Raw genomic sequence first — 22,857 nt, 5'->3', positions numbered from 1 at the left:
GAGCTTTAAAGTGTTACATTTACTGATAGGTTTTTTGGGGTTTTATTGTGTCAGATTATTCTCATGACATCTCTGTCACTTGTATCAGTCATGGCTTCCTCCAGCAGTTTCCTTTCTGAAGACCAGCTCCAGTGCTCCATCTGTCTGGATGTGTTCACTGATTTAGTGACGACTTCATGTGGACACAACTTCTGTAAGATGTGTCTCACAAAGTGTTGGGACAACAGTTCACACTGCCAGTGTCCAGTGTGTAAGGAGGATTTCCCCAAAAGACCTGAGCTTCGTGTGAATATGTTCATCTCTGGACTGGCTGCTCAGTTTAAGAAGTCGGTTCAAGTGAAATCCAGCAGTGCTGCAGATCAGGTTCCCTCGAAGACAAAGGTGGTTCTGTGTGACTCCTGCACTGAGGAAAAGCTGGAGGCTCTGAAGTCCTGTCTGCACTGTGGAGTTTCTTTCTGTAACACTCATCTGATTCCTCATAAAACTACACCCAAACTCATGAAGCACAAACTGATGGATCCTGTGGAGAACCTGGAGGAATACATCTGCCAGAAACATGAGAGACCCCTGGAGCTGTTCTGTAGAGATGACCAGATGTGTGTCTGTCAGTTTTGTATTGAGGGAGAGCACAAAACTCACAACACTGTTCCTATAGAGATTTTGCATGTGACGTCACAGCCAATCCAGATTGTAAACAGACGCCATCTTGTCGGTCAAACGCCATATTTCCGCCTTCTACTTCTACTTCTGGTTCTACTTCTGCTTCTACTTCTACCTTTTCTTCTGGAAAACCCTACTATATACAATTCTACTACAACGGCTGCGGCTACAAGCATTCCCTACCTGTGCACGTTTTTTTTATGTTTTTTGTGTGTATTTTTGCGTGTTGTTCGTCTGTACTGGACTTCAATATCCACTACAACCGTATGGACTTACTGGACATTGGTTTCCAGCAGAAAATGACGGTTTGTAGCGATTTCCATCGCATGCACAACATTCCGGACGAGATAGCGAGACCAGCGGGGTCTCCGTGGATTGTTATCGGGTCTGGCAGGCGAAGGAGGCGGCGTCGGGAGAGGAAGCAAAAGTGAGGCTGCAGAGCCAGCCTGTTGACTAAGCTCAGAAAAGAGTCACTCAAACCTCCATTGCCAAGCCTCTACCTCTCCAACACCAGATCCATGGTAAACAAGACGGACGATTTGGAATTACAGCTGGAATTACCTTATTCTATTCTATTCTATTCTATAATCGGCTGGTCAGTGCTATACTAGATACTACTGATATATCTAGTATCAGTACTAGTACTCAATACTTAAGTGACTTACCCATCCAATGAGGATTGTTATTTTCTTGTTTACAAGATGCCACATCTGAGGGGGGCTGAGTCGCTGACAAATCCTGAATTTCTGTAAAGATAACTGTCCAGAGATTTATAAGCACGCAGTGCTTCACCGCTGAACAGCGAGGGAAAGTTAATGAGGTAATTATACACGTCTGGGTATTCCACCTCTGGCAGTTCAATATCCACTGACACGGTCGTGAAAACTATGTCCGGTAAGCGATAAGGGTCACTAACGGGTGATAGCGTTCCGGCGCCACGCCGGATTTCCGGCGTACCGTGGCTGGGGAAAAAAAAAAAATCTAGTTCGCCCATTGTCCTGTGTCATTCTGAGATGCGCAGATAGACAGTAAAGGGAATTCGCATGATATGGAACTAGTGGGGAAAAAAGTGCCGTGACGGCACGAATTAGACCCTCTAATTCGTGCCGTCACGGCACGAATTAGAGGGTCTAATTCGTGCCGTCACGGCACTTTTTTCCCCACTAGTTCCATATCATGCGAATTCCCTTTACTGTCTATCTGCGCATCTCAGAATGACACAGGACAATGGGCGAACTAGATTTTTTTTTTTCCCCAGCCACGGTACGCCGGAAATCCGGCGCGGCGCCGGAACGCTATCACCCCTGCACTAATCTGTAGGTCGTTTATTTTAGACATATATCTAATTATCTGTTCATTAAAAAAAAATGAGCCATGTAGTCCGTCGGTTGAAATGTATACAAAATGGATCAGAGTGCAGCAGTATTCAGCTGCGTTGTTGACCGACAAGATGGCGGCTGTTTACATTCCGGTCACGTGACTGCAAGAGGTCCATAGAGGAGGAGAGTGGAGACAAGAAAGTGAGGGACATTTAGATACATTAATAACACTTATGTTTTGCTGCTAACAATTAATCAAATAATTTACTCTAATTTGTAACCTCACATTGATCTTTCTTTCTTTTTTTTTTGTTAGAATCACTTGGGGAAGAAACAGGCAGATTTTCAGATGATGATTCAAGACCGACTGAGGAAGATTCATGAACTCAAACAATCTGTCGAACTCAATAATGTAATTCTCCCTCATGACAATAATTCATGACTGTTCAGCCTTGAATCTAATGCATATGTATAAAAAGTTGATAGAAAATTCATTTTTATCCTGTTAGAAAAACACAGAGAAGGAGAAAGCAGACACTATGAAGGTCTACAGTGCTCTGATGCACTTCATTGAGAGAGGTCAGGCTGATGGAGGAGAAGCAGAAAGCAGCAGAGATGCAGGCTGAAGAGTTCATTAAAGAGCTGGAGCAGGAAATCACTGAGCTGAAGAGGAGAAACACTGAGCTGGAGCAACTCTCACACACTGAGGATCACCTCCACCTCCTACAGGTCAGAGTCCCTCTGTTTCTCAATAGCAATGCAGCACATGACAGGACAGCAGTCCCCATGCTGAGGGATTTCTCCTCTCTCCTGCTGTACTGCAGATTTACCCGTCACTGTGCAGCCCTCCACACACCCAGGACTGGACTGGCATCACAATTGACTCTCATCTGAATATGGAGACTCTGAGGAGAGCTCTATCTCAGCTTCAGGAAACTCTCAGTGAGGAAATGCAGAAGGTTGATGCAACTGGTCAGTATTTACTGATCTGAAAGACATTTGTGTGATCTGAGATGATTAACTCTAAAAAATAAATAAATTTTGCTGAAACGTATAAAGATCCTGATCACAGAAATACACGTTTTTATCACTACTTTGTTGTGTTATGGTTGCAGTATTTTTCTGTAGTTTATAATCAAGCATTTAATCTCAACAAATAAAACTGTAACAGCAAATAACGTTGTCCAAAATTATTTTCCCAACAGACCTGAAGATAATTCAACAATATGCAGGTTTGTGAGCTCTTATTGGTCACATGACTAAATATATATATTTCTTCACTGTTCCACACTGTGCAATGATAAATCTAATGTTCACTGTGTTTCTGTCTCTCAGTGGATGTGACTCTGGATCCTGATACAGCTCATCCTTCTCTCATCCTGTCTGATGATGGGAAACAAGTGAAAGATGGAGGCAAGACATAGAATCTCCCTGATAACCCAGAGAGGTTTGATCATTGTGTCGATGTGCTGGGAAAGGAGGGATTCTCCTCAGGGAGATTTTACTATGAGGTGCAGGTCAGAGGGAAGACTGAGTGGGATTTAGGAGTGGTCAGAGAGTCCATTAACAGGAAAGGGGAGATTACAGCCAGTCCTGAAAATGGATACTGGTGTGTATTTCTGAGGAATGAGTCTGAATATGAGGCTTGTGATTCTCCCTCTGTCCCCCTCTCCTTGAAACAGGCTCCTCAGAAGGTGGGGGTGTTTGTGGATTATGAGGAGGGTCTGATCTCCTTCTATGATGTTGATGCAAAATCTCATATCTACTCTTTCACTGGTCAGAATTTCACTGAGAAACCTTATCCATACCTCAGTCCCTGTCTAAATGATGGAGGTAAAAATTCAGAGCCTTTGATTATCACCACATAAGGGTCAGAGGTGAAATGTAGAATATCAACTTTGTCTAGAAGAACGACCCAAAAAGTGAATTCAATCTTCCTGGTGTCTAATTTGCACCCTAAAATTAAATAAAATGCTTAAAATATACTGTTTTGCCTGATTTCCGAAGATTTATTTACATGTCACTTATGCGCACTTTCACCACCAGGGGGTCGTCGTGACGTCATTTAAGCCAAACAGACTGGGAGCAGGGGGCGGCACGGTGGTGTAGTGGTTAGCGCTGTCGCCTCACAGCAAGAAGGTCCGGGTTCGAGCCCTGTGGCTGGCAAGGGCCTTTCTGTGCGGAGTTTGCATGTTCTTCCCGTGTCCGCGTGGGTTTCCTCCGGGTGCTCCGGTTTCCCCCACAGTCCAAAGACATGCAGGTTAGGTTAACTGGTGACTCTAAATTGATCATAGGTGTGAATGTGAGTGTGAATGGTTGTCTGTGTGTCAGCCCTATGATGACCTGGTGACTTGTCCAGGGTGTACCCCGCCTTTCGCCCGTAGTCAGCTGGGATAGGCTCCAGCTTGCCTGTGACCCTGTAGAACAGGATAAAGCGGCGAGAGATAATGAGATGAGATGAGACTGGGAGCAGCTCTGTGTTTACTTGCGAACTGAACACACGTTTAGGAGGTTCATTTATTTAACCACTTTCCAAATATCCTTTTTTTTTTTTGCTGGAGAGAAACATACAGGGCTAATTTTCAGCAATTCAATAATAACATACCAGGACATTTAATGGGGTTACCCACTGATGCGCACAGGGGCACACACATAATCCCTATAATAGAATGTGGATTCGTTTATATTACTAATATAATTTATTGCTAATATTAATGCAAGATTATACTATTTATAGTCTACTCTAAACGTACACATAAACATCAATCATATTAGCCAATAGCATGCTAGCAGGTAGCCATTGCAAATCAACTTCAACTTCGTGGCCACTTTATTAGGGCCCGAGCCCGAGTGGGCGAAGGCCCTATTGCTCTTGTAAGAGTTCACTATTCTTCTTCTTCTTCTTCTTCTTCTTCTTTATTTTTCTCCGCTGTTGGGCCATTTTCGGGGCGCTTGCCATGGGCGAAAACGCACGAAATTTGGCACCAGTTCCGAGAATTGCCACCGCTTCTCAGAACCAGAGGCCCAAACTTGGCCGGGGCTCAGGGCCTCTATAGCGCCCCCTAAGTCGTTGTGATTTTGGCCTCCCGCATTAAGGTGCCTGGTTGCCATGTAGTTTGTAGTAGTGGCATGCCATTTGGTACGCATATGTATCTCACTAAGCCGGACAAAAATGTAATGCCAATGCATTAGCCACGACCAACAGGAAGTGAGGTAATTTCACTTTTGTGCGAAATGCATGGCCACGAAGAGGGCGCAACTCCTCCTAGACCGTTCATAGGAATGTCACCAAAATTGATACACATCATCTACAGACATGGCTGACAAAAGTTACTAAATACGTTTCACGTAGGATAAACCGTTCAGAAGTTATACGTCAATCAATTTTCAATGCTCAATTTTACATGCTTAAAAATTAATAACAAATCTTCTAATTGCTCAACACTGCTCATACTTCACACGCATATCACTCATTGGGCTTCTGACATGTTATCCAATTTCTGTGATTTTTCGCCACCAAAAATTACTATTTTTGGGCAAAAAATCCAATCTTTCCTCAAATTTGGTCAAACTTCACGGCCACCCTCTTACTACCTCCCATGTCATGTATACCACATTTTGGGAATTTTCGTCCATGGGGGGCGCTGTTTTTGGCCGACGCAATTGCTCCAACACGGGTTTTTGGTAAATAATTCCATAATGCTTTTCCTTCACACCACTACCTTGTGATAGTACGTTGCTGTTGTAGACACTTATTTTTCCAACTCATAATCGCTCATGTACAGCATAGCGCCACCTACTGACATGGGAAAAACCAAAAAATTTATTCTTCACAAATCTATATCTCATCTTCTATTTACTCAATTGTCATCAAACTTCATACGCAAACTCTTCATAGCTCACCTGACATATACGCCAAATTTTGTGCACTTTCGCCCCTGGGGGTGCTGGTTATGGCAAAAATGATATTGCAGCTTCTGATTTGTCAAACTTGGCAAGCAAACTCTTTACAAGACCCTTATTGGGGCGCTTGCCATGGTCGACAACGCACGAAATTTGCCTCCTTTTTCTTAGACTGCCACCGCAGGTGGGCCTCAGGGCCTCTATAGCGCCCCCTAACGTGTTGTGATTTTTGCCTCTTGCATTAAGGTGCCTGCTTGGCATATAGTTTCTAGTTATTATTATTATTATTATTATTAGGGCCCGAGCACCGTACAGTGCGAGACCCTATTGTTTTTGAAGGATTATTATTATTATTATTATTATTATTATTATTAGGCCCCGAGCACCGTACAGTGCGAGACCCTATTGTTGCCATGTGTCCAATTCTGTGCTTTGTCGCCATTGTGGGAGTAATGTCTCTTGCCGAAGAAGCTGTGGAAGGTATTTCGCGGGGACGCATGCCCCCGCCCCCCTTGGCCGCTGGCGCGAGGGCCCGTCAAGGCCGCTTGTGGCTTTAATTTTACTTGTACTTTATTTTACCTCTAGGATTAGCAGTTAATTTGAAGGTGAAATTAGAGTCAGGTGTTTTCAATCAATGGGACGACAATCAAGTGTGAGTGGGCACCGTTTTATTTAAAGAACAGGGATCTATCAAAGTCTGATCTTCACAACACGCTTGTAGAAGTGTATCATGGCATGAACAAAGGAGATTTCTGAGGACCTCAGAAAAAGCGTTCTTGATGCTCATCAGGCTAGAAAAGTTCACAAACTTTCAAGCACACAAAACCCCACCTCACAGAATCTGAAAGAGCTCATCCATGTTAGTTTGGTTGCTGTCAAGCTCACTTTCCATCATGTCATTCTACTTGGACAGTTCTAACGTAGTTGTCGATGAACATGCAAAATACTGACACGCCAAATAACTTCCTGATTTCATGCTGCAGTCACTGATTCAAAATGTTAACTAGTTTGTAACATCAGTGACAGCAATATCAGGAGAAATGTATTAATTAATGTGCTTATTGTAATCTCTTTCTTTCTCTCTGCAGTGAGCCATGTGTCCATGTACACTGATGAAGCTACATTTATCAAACAGACAGCTGGAAAACCACGATTTGTTTGTTTCTAAAACGCTCAGCAAAATTATGGAACTTGTCACTGTCCAAATACTTATGGGCCTGACTGTAGCTCGCTAGATACAAATACAGTCCTCTGAGTAAATGTACGGTAAGTGACAGAACCAGTAACAATAGCTTCAATTTTATTGATTTAAACTGCATGAGCAACATGCAGCGTGCTCCTAATACACTTTTAAAATAAAATAATACGTGGAATAAAACATACAGCCAGCAAGTAAAAATCTCATCTCATTATCTCTAGCCGCTTTATCCTGTTCTACAGGGTTGCAGGCAAGCTGGAGCCTATCCCAGCTGACTACGGGCGAAAGGCAGGGTACACCCTGGACAGCAAGTAAAAATAAAAATTAAATAAGGCAAACACATTAATGTAGAATTAATATCAATCTAAATACAAGGACCTTAAAACATCATGTAAGTAAACCTTTGAATGTAAGTTGTAAACGATAAATAAAATCAAGTAAAATAAATTAATGGATGGACACTGAAATCAAACAACCACATTAAGGGGATTAAACCTGCTTGAGTTCTCAGGTAGGCTGGAGTGAAGGGAGTAAAGAAGGGTTTTAAGTCTTGATTTAAAAATTATCCACTGAGCATGCTTCTCTTAGAAATAACAGAAGGCCATGACAGGGATAGGGTGAACGGTAGGTGATCTGTGACCAGCTGATTTTTCTTAACTAGTTGAATGACCAAGAGACCATCATGAAGAGAATGAAGAGATGTACCAGTGTGTATGGTGTAATTGGCTTAGCTAAGTTAGGTGGTGTGAGTTCATGCAAAGCCTTATAAGTTAAAAGAAGAACCTTAAAATCAAATCAAATCAAATCAAGTTTATTTGTACAGCGCTTTTAACAATAAACATTGTCGCAAAGCAGCTTTACAGAATTTGAACGACTTAAAACATGAGCTAATTTTATCCCTAATCTATCCCCAATGAGCAAGCCTGTGGCGACGGTGGCAAGGAAAAACTCCCTCAGACGACATGAGGAAGAAACCTCGAGAGGAACCAGACTCAAAAGGGAACCCATCCTCATTTGGGCAACAACAGACAGCCTGACTATAATATTAACAGTTTTAACAGGTATAACCCTCAACTGTCCTCATGGGGCCGTCCTTCATAGGAGTGGGGCGATAAAACTCCGACCAGACACAGGGCACCAGGATGGATCAAGCAGGTCCGAGGGGCAGAAGAGGCCAGCATCTCAATCCCAGGATCAACATGTAACTCAGAGGGACAGATGGGGGGGGGGGGGGGAGAGAGAGAGAGAGAGAGAAAGAAAACACGTTGTTAGGTATGCCCTAAAAATGACAAGTATTAAATCTGTGTGGTAGGCTCGCAGAGACGAGAGTCTTTACATCAGGCATGACGCACAATGGCATGTTAATATGGTAAAAAATATATCATGACCTGCTCTGGCTGGATGCTTGATTGGGTGATGGGAGCACACTCCTCAGCAATGATGAGATGCAGATGGGACCCTTAGGCCTGGCCAAGACAATTCAGTTACATTTCACCGGGTCTGGGACATGCGACAGAATGTCTGACGGCCGATTCCCTGCAGGCTACGATAGCCAGTCGAGGTCCCCACCGTCTGCACCAAAAGATTTCCTGTTGACTCCATGTAACTCAGAGGGACAGATTTGGGGTGGGGGGGGGGGGGAGAGAAAGAAAACACAGGTGGTTAGGTATGCCCAATGTCACCTGAATAAGTAGGAACAGTATACATATTGCACCGAGTACAAGCAGGGACTCCGGCAACTAACTATGACAGCATAACTAAAAGGAGAGAGCCAGAAGGTAACACAGGCATGAGGGAGCCCCGGGACATAAAGCAGCCAGCCACTGCACCGTCAACAAACTCGAGTGAGCAAGCGAGTGGGGACTGACAGCATCCATACATCCCAGTTTACCAAAACACTCTATGTCTGAGGACCCTCCAGATCTACTCCTTTACCTCATAAACACCATTAACAAAAGGCTTGACTAAACAGATATGTTTTCAGCCTAGACTTAAATGCTGAGACTGTGTCTGATTCCCGAACATTACTTGGAAGGCTGTTCCATAACAGTGGGGCTTTGTAAGAAAAGGCTCTGCCCCCTGATGTAGCCTTCACTATACGAGGTACCAGCAGATAGCCTGCACCTTTTGATCTAAGTAGGCGTGGCGGGTCATAGAGGAGCAGAAGTTCACTCAGGTACTGTGGTGCGAGACCATTTAGTGCTTTAAAGGTCAATAGTAGTATTTTATAATCAATACGAAATTTGATTGGGAGCCAATGCAGTGTGGATAAGACAGGCGTGATGTGGTCATATTTTCTAGTTCTAGTAAGGACTCTTGCTGCGGCATTTTGAACTAACTGGAGCTTGTTTATGCACTTATTGGAACATCCAATAAAATCAGCTCTAGTTATTGGAACATCCAATAAAATCAGCTCTAGTTTGTACTGGTAACCAGTGAAGAGAGGCTAGGATGGTGTTATATGATCAGATTTTTTTACTTTTTGTCAGGATTCTTACTGCAACATTCTGGACAAGCTGATGACTTCCAGGAGCACTAAAAAGACAAAAATAAATTTCCAGTAATCAAGTCTGGAGGATACAAATGCATGTATTAGCATTTCAACATCAAACAAATATAGAATTGATCTGATTTTGATAATATTACGAACATGAAAAAATGATAGCTTGGTAGTAGCCTTGAGATGAGTCTGGAAAGTCAGATGAGAATCCAGCATCACTCCAAGATCTTTGAGGAGCAAACTTTCAGAAATACTGTAGTCATCAGTGTTTTCACTCAAATTCTCACATGATTATCCATATTTGACTGTTCTAACAATCAGTAGCTCTGTTTTATCAGCATTTAACAGCTGAAAGCTCATACCCATCCATTTTTTTTTTAATTCTAAGAGGCATGCCTCTAAATTTAGGAGTTGGGAAAGGCCATTTGGTTTCACAGGTACATTTAGCGGTGTGTTGTCAGCGTATTTGCACATGATGTCACCAAGGAGAAGTATATGGAAGAAAGTACAGAGGCAATCCCTGATCCCTGGGGTACCCCAAACTTTACTGAAGAGAACTCAGAGATTGAATTATTATAACTTACACATCAAGTTTCATTTGATAAATAAGGCAAAGTTCTCAATTTGCTGGTCCATCTATGTTCCCACTCTCACCTATGGTCGGTAGTGACCAAAAGAATGAGATTGCAGATACAAGCGGTAGAAATTAGTTTTCTTCGCAGGGTGGCTGGGCTCTCCCTTAGAGACAGGGTGAGAAGTTTGGTCATTTGGGAGAGACTGAGAGTAGAAAAGCTGCTCCTCCACATTAAAAGGAGTCAGTTGAGGTGGTTCGGGCACCTTGTAAGGATGCCCCCTGGATGCCTCGCAAGGGAGGTTTTCTGGGCATGCCCCACTGGGAGGAGACCCTGGGGCAGACCCAGGACATGCTGGAGAGATTACATCTCTCGGCTGGCCTGGGAATGTCTCAGTATTCTCCCGGAAGAGCTGGTGGAGGTGGCCGGGGAGAGGGAAGTCTGGGCTGCTCTGCTTAGGCTGCTACCCCTGCGACCCGGATCCGGATAAGTGGTAGAAGATGGATGGATGGATGGATGGATGGATGAATGGGTGAAAATATTAAAGTACCATTCCCTGGATGTCAATATGCTTCTCCAGGTGAACTAGAAGATGTCATTTAAAGGAACAGTCCACCGTACTTCCATAATGAAATATGCTCTTATCTGAATTGAGACGAGCTGCTCCGTACCTCTCCGAGCTTTGCGCGACCTCCCAGTCAGTCAGACGCGCTGTCACTCCTGTTTACTCCTGTTAGCAATGTAGCTAGGCTCAGCAGGGCCAATGGTATTTTTGGGGGCTGTAGTTAGATGCGACCAAACTCTTCCGCGTTTTTCCTGTTTACATAGGTTTATATGACCAGTGATATGAAACAAGTTCAGTTACACAAATTGAAACGTAGCGATTTTCTATGCTATGGAAAGTCCGCACTATAATGACAGGCGTACTAACACCTTCTGCGCGCTTCGACAGCGCATTGATACGGAACTAACACTTTCTGCGCGCTTCGACAGCGCATTGATACGGAGCTCCGTATCAATGCGCTGTCGAAGCGCGCAGAAGGTGTTAGTACGCCTGTCATTATAGTGCGGACTTTCCATAGCATAGAAAATCGCTACGTTTCAATTTGTGTAACTGAACTTGCTTCATTTCACTGGTCATATAAACCTATGTAAACAGGAAAAACGCGGAAGAGTTTGGTCGCATCTAACTACAGCCCCCAAAAAATACCATTGGCCATGCTGAGCCTAGCTACATTGCTAACAGGAGTAAACAGGAGTGACAGCGCGTCTGACTGACTGGGAGGTCGCGCAAAGCTCGGAGAGGTACGGAGCAGCTCGTCTCAATTCAGATAAGAGCATATTTCATTATGGAAGTACGGTGGACTGTTCCTTTAAACCTGCAACCAACTACTTACATGTAGGACTTTGAGCGGGTGGGTGGAGCACAGAAGTATGGCAGGCCAGAACTGAGTTTCCAAAAAACTCTTTTTCAGCTTTTCAGTTTTTTTCACTCTCCCAGTCACACACACATCAGTTGTCTGGTTGGGGAGAGAGCTCCCTTCCTCTGCTCTCTCTCTCCTTATATAGGGCGCGGTCACTGGGGAAGACACACAAACACAGGTTAACAGACATCAGGTGCCGTGATTCTGCCACTTACCTTCCCTGACTCTGCCCTCCGGTCACAGACCGACGCTTGACCACGCCCCCGCTGCCACATTACAAAGCAAGTGGAAAGCAGAAAGAGCAGCTGTTATGCTGTGTTCACACTTGTACTGGTACGAAAGTGGTATAACTGTATCGGTACAAAGTATACCGGTACAGTTTAGTGCATCTGTCCACACTAACGAGAAATGTTTGCAGTTTTCTTTCACGGAAGTTGAAATGCGCGTGCGTGAAATGTTTCCGTGGTTACCGAGTAACTTCCTTCCGAGAATATGGTGGATGAAACAACGTGTGTGCGCTTTTTGTTGTCAATGTACAGTCTGTATTTCTGGTGGTCATTTATTCAGTCGAATCGTATAAAACGCGCGAGGCAGTTGAGAAAGAAACAAAGAAAACGAATCTCCATTCTTCACCATTTTATTCAGCGAAGACGTCGATTGAGGTGTGTGACTTTGACATCGCACGTGCTCCGGACTCGGATGAGTAATTGACAGATATGGGTGAAACGACGACATGCGGATCTCTGGTACAACGTGGTACATTCATGGGGAAGTAAAGACTGGTTAGAAAATATACGAATGTCAAAGCAAACATTCGATTATATCTGTGATGTTTTGGAGCCATATATAAAGAAACAGTGAACACGGCTTCGTGAACCAATACCAACACGTAAACACGTATTGATAGCTTTATGGAGATTGGCCACGAATATTGAATATCGGACGCTCAGACAGTTATTTGGAACTGGACGTTCAACAGCATGTAAAATAACAAATAATTTTTGTAAAATGGTTGTGAAACATCTGATGCCATTACATGTTAAATTCCCTTGCGAAGAAGAATTTCGTGAAGTTGTAGACGGCTTTAAAAACCGGCGGGGATTTCCGCAGGTAGGTGGGACCATAGATGGCTCACACATACCCATAGTGGCGCCGGCAGAACAACATACTGATTATTTTAACAGAAAGGGTTGGCATTCGGTGATTATGCAGGGTGTTGTCGATCACAGATACATGTTTATGGACGTTCAAGTCGGCTGGCCAGGTAGTGTCCATGATGCCAGAGTTTTTAGCAACTCTGGTTTATTCAAACAAGGGGAAAATGGTCAACTATTCCCGAAATGGCACAAGTTAATTGATGGTGTCCAGGTGCCTATTTTTCTTTTGGGTGACCCTGCCTACCCATTATTACCCTGGTTGATGAAACCTTTCCCTCGGCATGGTAACCTGACACGCTCCCAGCATCTTTATAACTATAGACATTCAAGGGCAAGAATGGTCATCGAAAACGCATTCGTACGTTTAAAGGGACAGTGGAGATGTTTGCTCAAGAGATATGATTGCCACATATCTAAACTACCCGATACAATTGGTGCATGTTGTACACTCCACAACATATGCGAAAGCCATGGGGAACACTTTGTTGAAGACTGGATTGAACAGGCAGCAAACCAGATACATGTAGAACAGCCACAAAGAAACACTGATACGGCCCCTGGTTCAATAAATGCTCAACAAAGAAATGCCCTTGTTTCATGGGTTGAAGAACATCAATGATAAAAAGAAAATGGTAATCAATATCATATTTAATTTCAATGAATAGTTTGGCACATAAGGTTATGTATGTTCTGTAAATATACAAAGTAGTAAAATTTAAAATGTAATAATTTACCAAAGTATTGTGTGTATATAATTAACATTACTTTTTAATTTGTAAAAATACAAAAAAAATCAGAATGAAAAAATTTGGCACAAACAAAATTTTCTGTCTTTTTGACTTAATTTCTCAAAATTGAACAGGTAAGATATCACTGAGAATCAAAATTGCCTGATTCATCATCATTCAGAATGATACTTGTTTCATGGTATGAAAAACTGGATGTGGATGGCGTTTGCTGTTGCCATGATGTGGACGGAGTTGATGGTTGCCATGACATGGATGGAGTGGTAGGTTGTTGCCATGTCGTGGATGGAGTGGTAGGTTGTTGCCATGACGTGGATGGAGTGGTAGGTTGTTGCCATGTCGTGGATGGAGTTGATGGTTGCCATGATGTGGATGGAGCTGGAGGCTGCATACAATTCAAGGAGGAAGGTCCCTGCTGGTTACTTCTATCTTGGTAGGGGTTACATAAGTTGGTAAACATTTGCATCATTTGCATGAGAAATACCTGTTCACTTGCCCTACGTCTTTCCTCGGCCTCGAGCTCCATCTTCGTTTGTTTCTCATGCAAATCGATGAGAGCTTTTGTGCTCCTCTCCTCCATTTCTGAAAGCCGGTTCAGTATAATACTCATATCATTCTTCTTGCGCTCCCCTCTCACCGAGAATGACTTTTTACCTGTGTGTATATACACATTCATAACCATTAGACTTCTTGGGTTTATCATATTATTATTATTATTATTATTATTATTAGAATCCAAATCATATTTGAACTGAATATTGATGATCATTTGATTTATATTGTGCTTACCTGATGCTTTTTTTTGTTTTTCTGATAGGCCGACACTTGTCGCGGCTTCTGTAATACAAAAATTGAACCATATTGCATTTAATGTAATTGAAAGAAGGTGTGTGGTTTAAATTTCTATATATTTTGGCTTACTCTATACAATTTACCTGCTGTATTATTTTCAACCTCTACGGGTCTTGGCACATTTACATCAGGTTGGCTGGAGTTCTTATCATCTTAAATGAAATAATTAAAACATAGTCGAGGTAATTCTTCCATCCACAGATACTGTTGAACAAAAATTAGTTAAACGGGATACAATATTGAATATGTGCATTATTTTATATATATATATATATATATATATATATATGAGAGAGTGTATAGTTAAAACTATAAATGTATAATGTAATGTGTAATGTTATGTATCCGCTTACATGTATCATTTGATGCAGCATCGACGCCATCGTCCTCATCGCCCTCCTCAGTCGGCTGACTCACAGCGGGAGCACTTCCCTCGTTCTGCGAACTGGCAGTGGAATCGGCCGTACCGCTTGTATCTAGAGAGAATACCGGTAATGTCGAGGGCCTATCTTGTAAAACCCGATCCATTATATCATAATATGGAAACTTACTACGTCCAGCCCCAGACCTATTGTTGTGATTCTTTGCTTTGTGATAATCGCGTATCAACACTTTTTTTTATTTTCGATCGGCACTGCTCCGGAGTGCGACTGGCCGCATCTTCGCCCATGAAGCGGCAGAGATCACGCGACAGTTGTTTGTACACGTTGATATTTCGACGTGTACCCCTCAACTGTTCCTGGCATCGCTCATCTCCCCAAAGCTCCAACAAACACATAACTTCATCTTTGCTCCATGTAGCTCCGCGGTCGTTTTGAGCCATTTTCCACAGCTGGAAAGCACGTGCATATTGTATTGTATGAATAACCCGGAAGAAGTAGAAATGGTTCGTTGCGCATGTGCATTACATTTGTATCGATACAGAGCCGCTTCATCTGTCCACACTACAGCGAAGCGCTACAGTACCGATACTGTACCGGTACGAAACCCATACATTTGTGGGTTTCATACCGATACAGTTATACCGCTACAGTATCGGTATAGTTGCTAGTGTGGACAGGTGTTGCGGTACGAAAGTAGTTTCATATCGGTACAAAATCCCTAGTGTGGACAGGGTAAAAGTCATGTCCTTGGCAAGTCCAAGCAAGTAATTTGAATGCAGTTGAGTCCTTCCTGTTCTATGTGCTATGGTCTACAGTGTCAGAAGCTCCACTCAAGTCAAGAAGGAGCAACAATGAAATCAAATCAGAATCAAAGTAATTAATAGAACATTAATTCGTCTGGTCAAGTCAGTTTCTGTGGAATGGTGGGATCAATAGCCAGATTAAAATTGATCAAAATATTGTTGTCAGGTGGGTAGGCAGTCAATTGATCAGCAACAGCCCTTTCATAAAAGGAAGGTTGGAAATTGGTCTAAATTTGGTGATATGCAGCAAAGTAGATATGATCAGCAGAGCGTCCAAAATAAGCTGCATCAGGGCAATTATATAGGAGTTAGCAGCAGTGCAGTAAACAGAATGTCACCAACAGATGTATGATGAACAGTGGTAATCCTGGACTCTGGGAGGCCCCAGGCCACATTTGAGGCCCTCAAACCCACCGTTGGCCCATAACCCCCCCCCCCCACACACACACATACACACATGTATCCCACTCACCATCCACTTCCAGATTCAACAGTGAGGCTGTCTCATCTCATTATCTCTAGCTGCTTTATCCTGTTCTACAGGGTCGCAGGCAAGCTGGAGCCTATCCCAGCTGACTATGGGCGAAAGGCGGGGTACACCCTGGACAAGTCGCCAGGTCATCACAGGGCTGACACATAGACACAGACAACCATTCACACCTACAGTCAATTTAGAGTCACCGGTTAACCTAACCTGCATGTCTTTGGACTGTGGGGGAAACCGAAGCACCTGGGGGAAACCCACATGGACACGGGGAGAACATGCAAACTCCACACAGAAAGGCCCTCGCTGGCCACGGGGCTCGAACCCGGACCTTCTTCCTGTGAGGCGACAGCGCTAACCACTACACCGCCGTGCCGCCCAGTGAGGCTGTCTGTGCTTATAAATTTATTTTGTTTAAAAAGTTATTTGTCCATTACTTGAGGCACCTTATTTGCCAGCGTTTCACCAGTGTTTCAACATTCATCAGGCTACTGACATTTGTCAGGCTACTGCGCTTAGCAGCTAAAGCATACTATTTTACTTTAGCTTTTAGTTAGTTCCTATATTATATGTATTCTTACCCCTTATATGTTTATCTTCTCTTAATTTCTGATTGCTTATTTTTGTGTACGTTTTATGTGTATTTTACTTGCATTTTTGTAAAGCTTTTTTTACATTTTAGCTTATAGTTCATTCTTATCTTTTAATATACATGTATCCTTATCCTCTTATGTTTTCTTAAATTCTAATTGTGTTTTTTGTGTTTTATATGTATTTTGTTTTCATTTTTAGTATTGCGTTTTGAGCTGCATTTAAATGTATGAAATGTGCTATATAAATAAACATTAAAATTATCAGCAAATATTTCAGTTACTGTGTGTTAAATTGTTAGATTTTTCTGTCAGCTGAGACACTAAGTGTGCTAACACTGGAGCAAATGTTAGCCACAACTCATGAACATTATATGCTGACTGTGACTAATCATCCTCAAAAAATGGCCTTTTTCCAGGGGACGATGTGCCAAGATGATGACTTGTCAAGATAATATTTAGAGCAGAAAATACGTATCTGTTGTTTTGTTGCTCTGTATTTAAACCAGCTGCTCTTCCTGAAACCATGGTTAAATTACTGCATGTAGTTTTAAGAGGCATTAAATTAATGCACTTTCATTTGGATACATGTAAAAAGTGCAGAGTTCAATTAATTTTATTTGTATTAAGGATCTGTATGGAGTCAATTTGACTTTTATCAGCACAGTAATAGACCCCAATATCTTGTGGGTGGTAAAAGAGATAGACCCCAATATCTCGACTTGCTTGTGATTAAAATAAAAACAGAGTTTCACCATGGTAGATGGGATGAAAGAAGTGTGTGGGTTCATCACCATCCCTGCAGGTCTGGGGTAGATGTAGTAGGGGAGTGAAGGGTGAAACAGGTGAGTAGATGGCATTATGTATGAAGAATACATCTGTGACAGGAGTGGAAGAAACAAACAGGTTCAAGGTTTTGGCTTTAAAGACGCTCAGGTGTAAATTCAGACAAGAAAATGTAACTTCTATCTCATCTCATCTCATCTCATTACCTCTAGCTGCTTTATCCTGTTCTACAGGGTTGCAGGCAAGCTGGAGCCTATCCAAACTCCTTTAATGTCTGAGAGCTGCTTAAGACTTAAACAAGACAATTGGCTCAGCTCACTAATAAGAACTGACTCTTCCAGCACTTAGATGGCTCCTTGCCTGTTTTTCTACCAAAATGGTAGAAGTTAAAGATTCCTGCCTATTTATCCTAAAAAAAATAAAATAAAACAAAAAAGTAAAAGTTAATGTTCGATATTCATGTCTCTGGGGGATCTCTATCTTAAAGTGATGTGTAGTTTCCAAATGAGTTGACTCCATGTTCCCAGTTCAATCCTGAGCTCAGATCACCATCTGTTGGCCCTTTTCCACCAAATCAGTTCCAGGGCTGGTTCGGGGCCAGTGCTTAGTTTGGAACCGGGTTTTCTGTTTCCACTGACAAAGAACTGGCTCTGGGGCCAGAAAAACTGGTTCCAGGGTAGCACCAGCTCTTTGCTGGGCTAGAGGAAAGAACCGCTTATGTCAGCAGGGGGGCAGAGTTGTTAAGACCAACAACAATAGCAAGACCGCGAAAGGTTGCCATTTTTAAGTGATGAGATATCATGGATGCAGTAAAGCAGCAGTGGTCTGTGGAGGAGATAACCTGTCTCCAAGCGATATGGTCCACAGATGAAGTCCAGGCGAAACTGGAGGGTGCTACGCGGACCAAGCCCGTATTACACCAAATACAAAAAGAGATGGCTGCGGTGGGGTACGAACGTACTCTCGAGCAGATCAGCAACAAATTAAAGAAGCTGAAGAAAGACTACAGGGACCAAAAAAAGGACCTCGGTCGAAGCGGCAACGGGTGGCCGAGGAAGAACCCCCACTTCAATATTCTGGACTCGGTCCTCGGAAATAGACCGGCAAATAACGCCACCGGAGCCTTAAATTCAGCGACGGCGATGGTGGAAGACACACTGCCGCAATCAAAGCCTGGTAAGTTTCTTTTCAAACATTTTCGCCTTGCATAAAGTTTTTTAGTGGGTGACCGTTACTAGTTACTTCAGTTAATGTTTGTTTGTATAATGTTATAATGAAATCTGATGCATAGTTTCATTCACTAGTTAATTTTTGTAACTGTGAACTTAGTTCAAAATTTTTCATTATGAACTATGAACTGAACTAGCTCATTTTAAAATTTGTGAACTGAACTTTGAAATAGTTCATGTAGAAAGTGAACTTACCCAACACTGGCTGTTTTTATGTGGTTTATAGAGTTGTCCACCATTGGGGACGAGGACCTGATGTCTCCACGCCACTGCAGCTCTCCTGCATCATCCAGCAGCTCAGGACAATCGCAGCAGACCAGACCTGGTAAGTTGTTGTGCTGAGTATCCAGTAGTCTGTCTCACCGGATACTATGCAAACATGGATATATACCTAATAGTGTGACTTTATAATATAAATACATGCTGTAATAAGTGATCAGTCATTCATATAAAATCCCCTACCAACCGTAAACAGTTAACTAATGCTCTTATTGCTGAGCTGACATGTTTCTTATATTGTATTGCTGAACCTGTGTTAGTCTACTTATGACTTAATAAAAACTTTTAAACTCATTATTCTGTCCTTGTACACAGCTAAGAGGAAGCGAGGTTCCTGCAGCACATCAAGGAAATGAACGATGCCTTGCTGCACAAGCTGGAGGCAGACAACAGTGCGTTCCTCAGTAATAATTGGGCGCATGGTGTCTGTAATGGAGGTGCAAGGCAGAAAATAATCGCACCACTTTTCTTGTTTTGCACCTTTGCACTGTTCACGTCACTTTATGTTGTGTTTCTATGCACTATGTAAATAAATGTTTTTTTCTAAAGAGACATGTCTGCTTGTATATGTTTTCATTAGTGATGTAAAATTATTTTAACTGTGATAAGTGTAGCCCAGCCTACTAAAGGCATAGATAGAAAATAAATAAATTTTAAAAGTAATAAATAGTTTGTTAAATGCTGTTAAAAGCAATTAAAACATTTTAAGTTCATATACAGTGTTTATTTAAAAAGTTATAATACATTTTCAAAGTAAAATAATTCTAAAAACAGTTAATAATGAAATGTTTGTCATGTGTTAAATAAAGTTCATTGAAATTCTAATAGCTTGCTTGTCGTACACAGGTAAAAACGTGCTCAGTTACTACCTAACCTCCATGTTAAACTGTCTATCTTGCTAATTCTTTAATTGTATGTGATAAACTAGGAGCCTAATCAGATCATTGTTGTGGCGGGATGTCACAGAGACCCCGCAGTGTGTGAGTTTAGAGAAGTAGAGAGACGATAAGCAGACATACAGACAGAATATCTGAGCCGGAGAATTATGAAAATACCATGGTGGATGCAGAGTTTACCGACGGGTAAAAGTCATTAGGAGGCTTGCGGAAGGTAAATACTTCTGTGTGCTTATGTTATGCTGTTTCTGTATGTTACAGTGTGAAAATTGTAAATGCTATTCATGATTAGCGTATTAGCCACTAGCAATGTTAGCACATGTTGTATAGATGCATTAGTGTGTATTGCTTTGCACTGTTCCCATGTGTTGATGTTGTAAGTTAAGTTAAAGTCATAATGGACTTGGACTGAGTTTATTGAAGCTTTGAAATGAGACAAGAGACTAGGAAACTTGTTTATGTTTGCTTAAGGATAAGACCAGGAGGCATTCCTTGGACTTTTTGAGAAGTAGAGAAGATTCCGGTCAGCAGCTATTCCTCTCTTTTTCACACGTGTGTGTTGCCGCAAGAAGTTGGCGGTTCGTGTCCTCGTGTTCCAGCACCAGATCCCTTTTCTTCATCAGCTCATCACTCAGCAAACCCAGTCACTGAGGAGGTTGTGAGTAACTAAACTGTTGCACGTGTATATATATATATATATATATATATAATTTTTTTTTTTTTTTTTTTTGCTTGTTTTGCAAGTGAAAGGGTCACTAAGTTTCAGACCTCAGTGCTCACAAGCATCGACTCAGGCCTGCAACGTTTTAGTTCTTTTCAGGGACAAATTGTTTTATTGGAGGGTGTGTGTGTGTGAGAAGAGTGCACCCTCAGTTAATCTTGCGTATAAATACAGCATCATTTGAGAAAGTTAAGGGTACATATTGAGTAATTTTATTTTAAGATACAGCAATTCAAAAAGTCATTTGTGTTAAATATCGAATTTGCTTTGTACCTAATTAATTTTTATTTATGTTTATTGAGAAGCCATTTAAAACTCCATTTCATTTAATAATAAACCTCTATTTTTATATAAAGTTGTGTCTGGTCGTGTATATATTGTTTTGAGTTAATTCATATTTTGGGGTTTAAACAAGGTTTTAAAAGCGTGGGTTAAAACAAGTACATAAAAACTAATTCTTAGTAGATTAAATTATTAATTTATCCTATATTTCTACTAAGTGGAGGCACCAACCATCATAAATAGTTTATTTAAAAGTAAAAAGAGAATTTCATTTGGTAATTAATACAGGTTTAGTAACCCAGGGCCCCGCCCGTGGCACTATAACACCGCTTTAAAGCATATTAGATAAATAGCTACCTGGGACGGGCACTACATAAGTACAAGTAAAGCTGGTTAGAGCTTGTGAAAAGTAATGAAAGAACTCAACAAGCTACCTTTTATAACACAGATGTTGTCAGTCACTTTATTTACAAATAAATGACTCATTTCTATGAACTTATCAAACTGAACAATTAAACAACATTGACATGAAGTAAATAGCAAAATAACCAAACAAATTACTCGTTCTCTCTGTTAAAAAGTAGGCCATTAAAGCGGGTCTAATGTCAGCCCCTTCTTGACTGCCATGTTCAGGTAATGCCTGAAGAGGAGGCTGGATGTTGGCATGTCTGTCTTGGTGCTCCTCAGTGAAATTGTTGCCATGTTCCTCACAGATGTTATGAAGGACACAGCAGGTCAGCGCCATTTTCTTGCACAGTTCCAGCTTGCAGTCATTTCTTTTTAGTAGGCACCTCCACCATCCGTTCAATCTCCCAAATGCCATTTCCACAACCGATCGTGCACTGCTGAGTCTGTAATTGTAGGTGTGTTGTTCAGGGGTCAATCTGCCAGTGTCAGAAAAGGGTTTCATCAGCCAATTCTGCATGGGGTAGGCTGGATCTCCTATCAGGTAATGTCCAATCTCACAGCCAGAGATGGTCACTTTGCTTTGACCTAGAAATTCCCCGTCACTTAGGACTTCCCACAAATGTGACTGTTTTAGGACTCTTGCATCATGCACACTCCCTGGAAAGCCAACACACACACCCCAGCAAAGACCTCTGCCATCTACAACTGCTTGCAGAACAACCGAATGCCATCCCTTCCGGTTGTAGTAGTCTCGGGGATACTCTTCTGGTGCTATAATGGGAATGTGGCTTCCATCTATTGCACCAACACACTGTGGCACTCTCCAATGACTCTGAAAGAGAGCAGCCATTTCCGCTAACCTCTCAGCATCAGGGCATGTAATGTGGGCAGGGAGCAGCACCTTGATGACTGTGTTACAGAAATTCTGAATGCAATTAAAGACGGTGCTCACGCCTACTCCAAAAAGATGGCTGATGGTCCTGTATTCACCACCAGTGGCCAGCTTCCAGATGGCAATAGCCACCCGCTTTTGGTTTGGGACACACAAACGGTAATTTGTGTTCCTTCTCCCCAAGACATGCCTCACCCGACTGCAGATATACTCAAACGACTCTCGGGACACACAGAGATTCTGCATGAACTGGTGAGAGGTGAAATCAGGAACAATTGTGTCCCACCAGTAGCGAGATCTTGGGTGTGCCCAGACAACATGTGATCTCTGCCTTGCCATCAGTCGCAAGATTACCTGTAAAGAGAAAAATGTATAGGTAAATAAACGTGTGGAGAGTCATCAATACTCAAACAAATATTCATCATGGTACTTAACCCTTGTGCCTCTTTTTCCCCTTAGATTAGAGTGGGATGTGTATTGAGAAATAAATGTGCATGTGTGAGTGTTGGAAACACAAGTGTTACATTTACTTGTGGCGTTAATGTACAGCACATTTGCCATACTTTATATTCTATTGACCTTATTATATTTCTATATGTATGAACACAGTCAAAATAATAAAGAAAATTAACAACTGACAAGCCAAAAATGTCCTTAGTGAGGCATAAGGGTTAAAGAAATGAGATTAAACATAAATCATTCACTTGTATTTCCATGCAGTTTGTTTACATTCACTTCAGTCAGTTAAGTTCATTACAGAGCTAAGCATCCTC

At 42.0% G+C, this 22,857-nt stretch overlaps 1 pseudogene; it reads left to right on the top strand.

The window, feature by feature from the left end:
* The first annotated feature begins 90 nt into the window (after nucleotides 1-90).
* On the top strand, nucleotides 91-4,280 carry LOC132889553 (E3 ubiquitin-protein ligase TRIM39-like; annotated as a pseudogene).
* The last annotated feature ends 18,577 nt before the right edge of the window (nucleotides 4,281-22,857 follow it).

Source organism: Neoarius graeffei, chromosome 1 (assembly GCF_027579695.1).
Source record: "Neoarius graeffei isolate fNeoGra1 chromosome 1, fNeoGra1.pri, whole genome shotgun sequence".
Classification (NCBI taxonomy): Eukaryota; Metazoa; Chordata; class Actinopteri; order Siluriformes; family Ariidae; genus Neoarius; species Neoarius graeffei.
The sequence above is the reverse complement of the archived record's forward strand: the minus strand, read 5'-3'. Positions and strand labels throughout refer to the sequence as shown.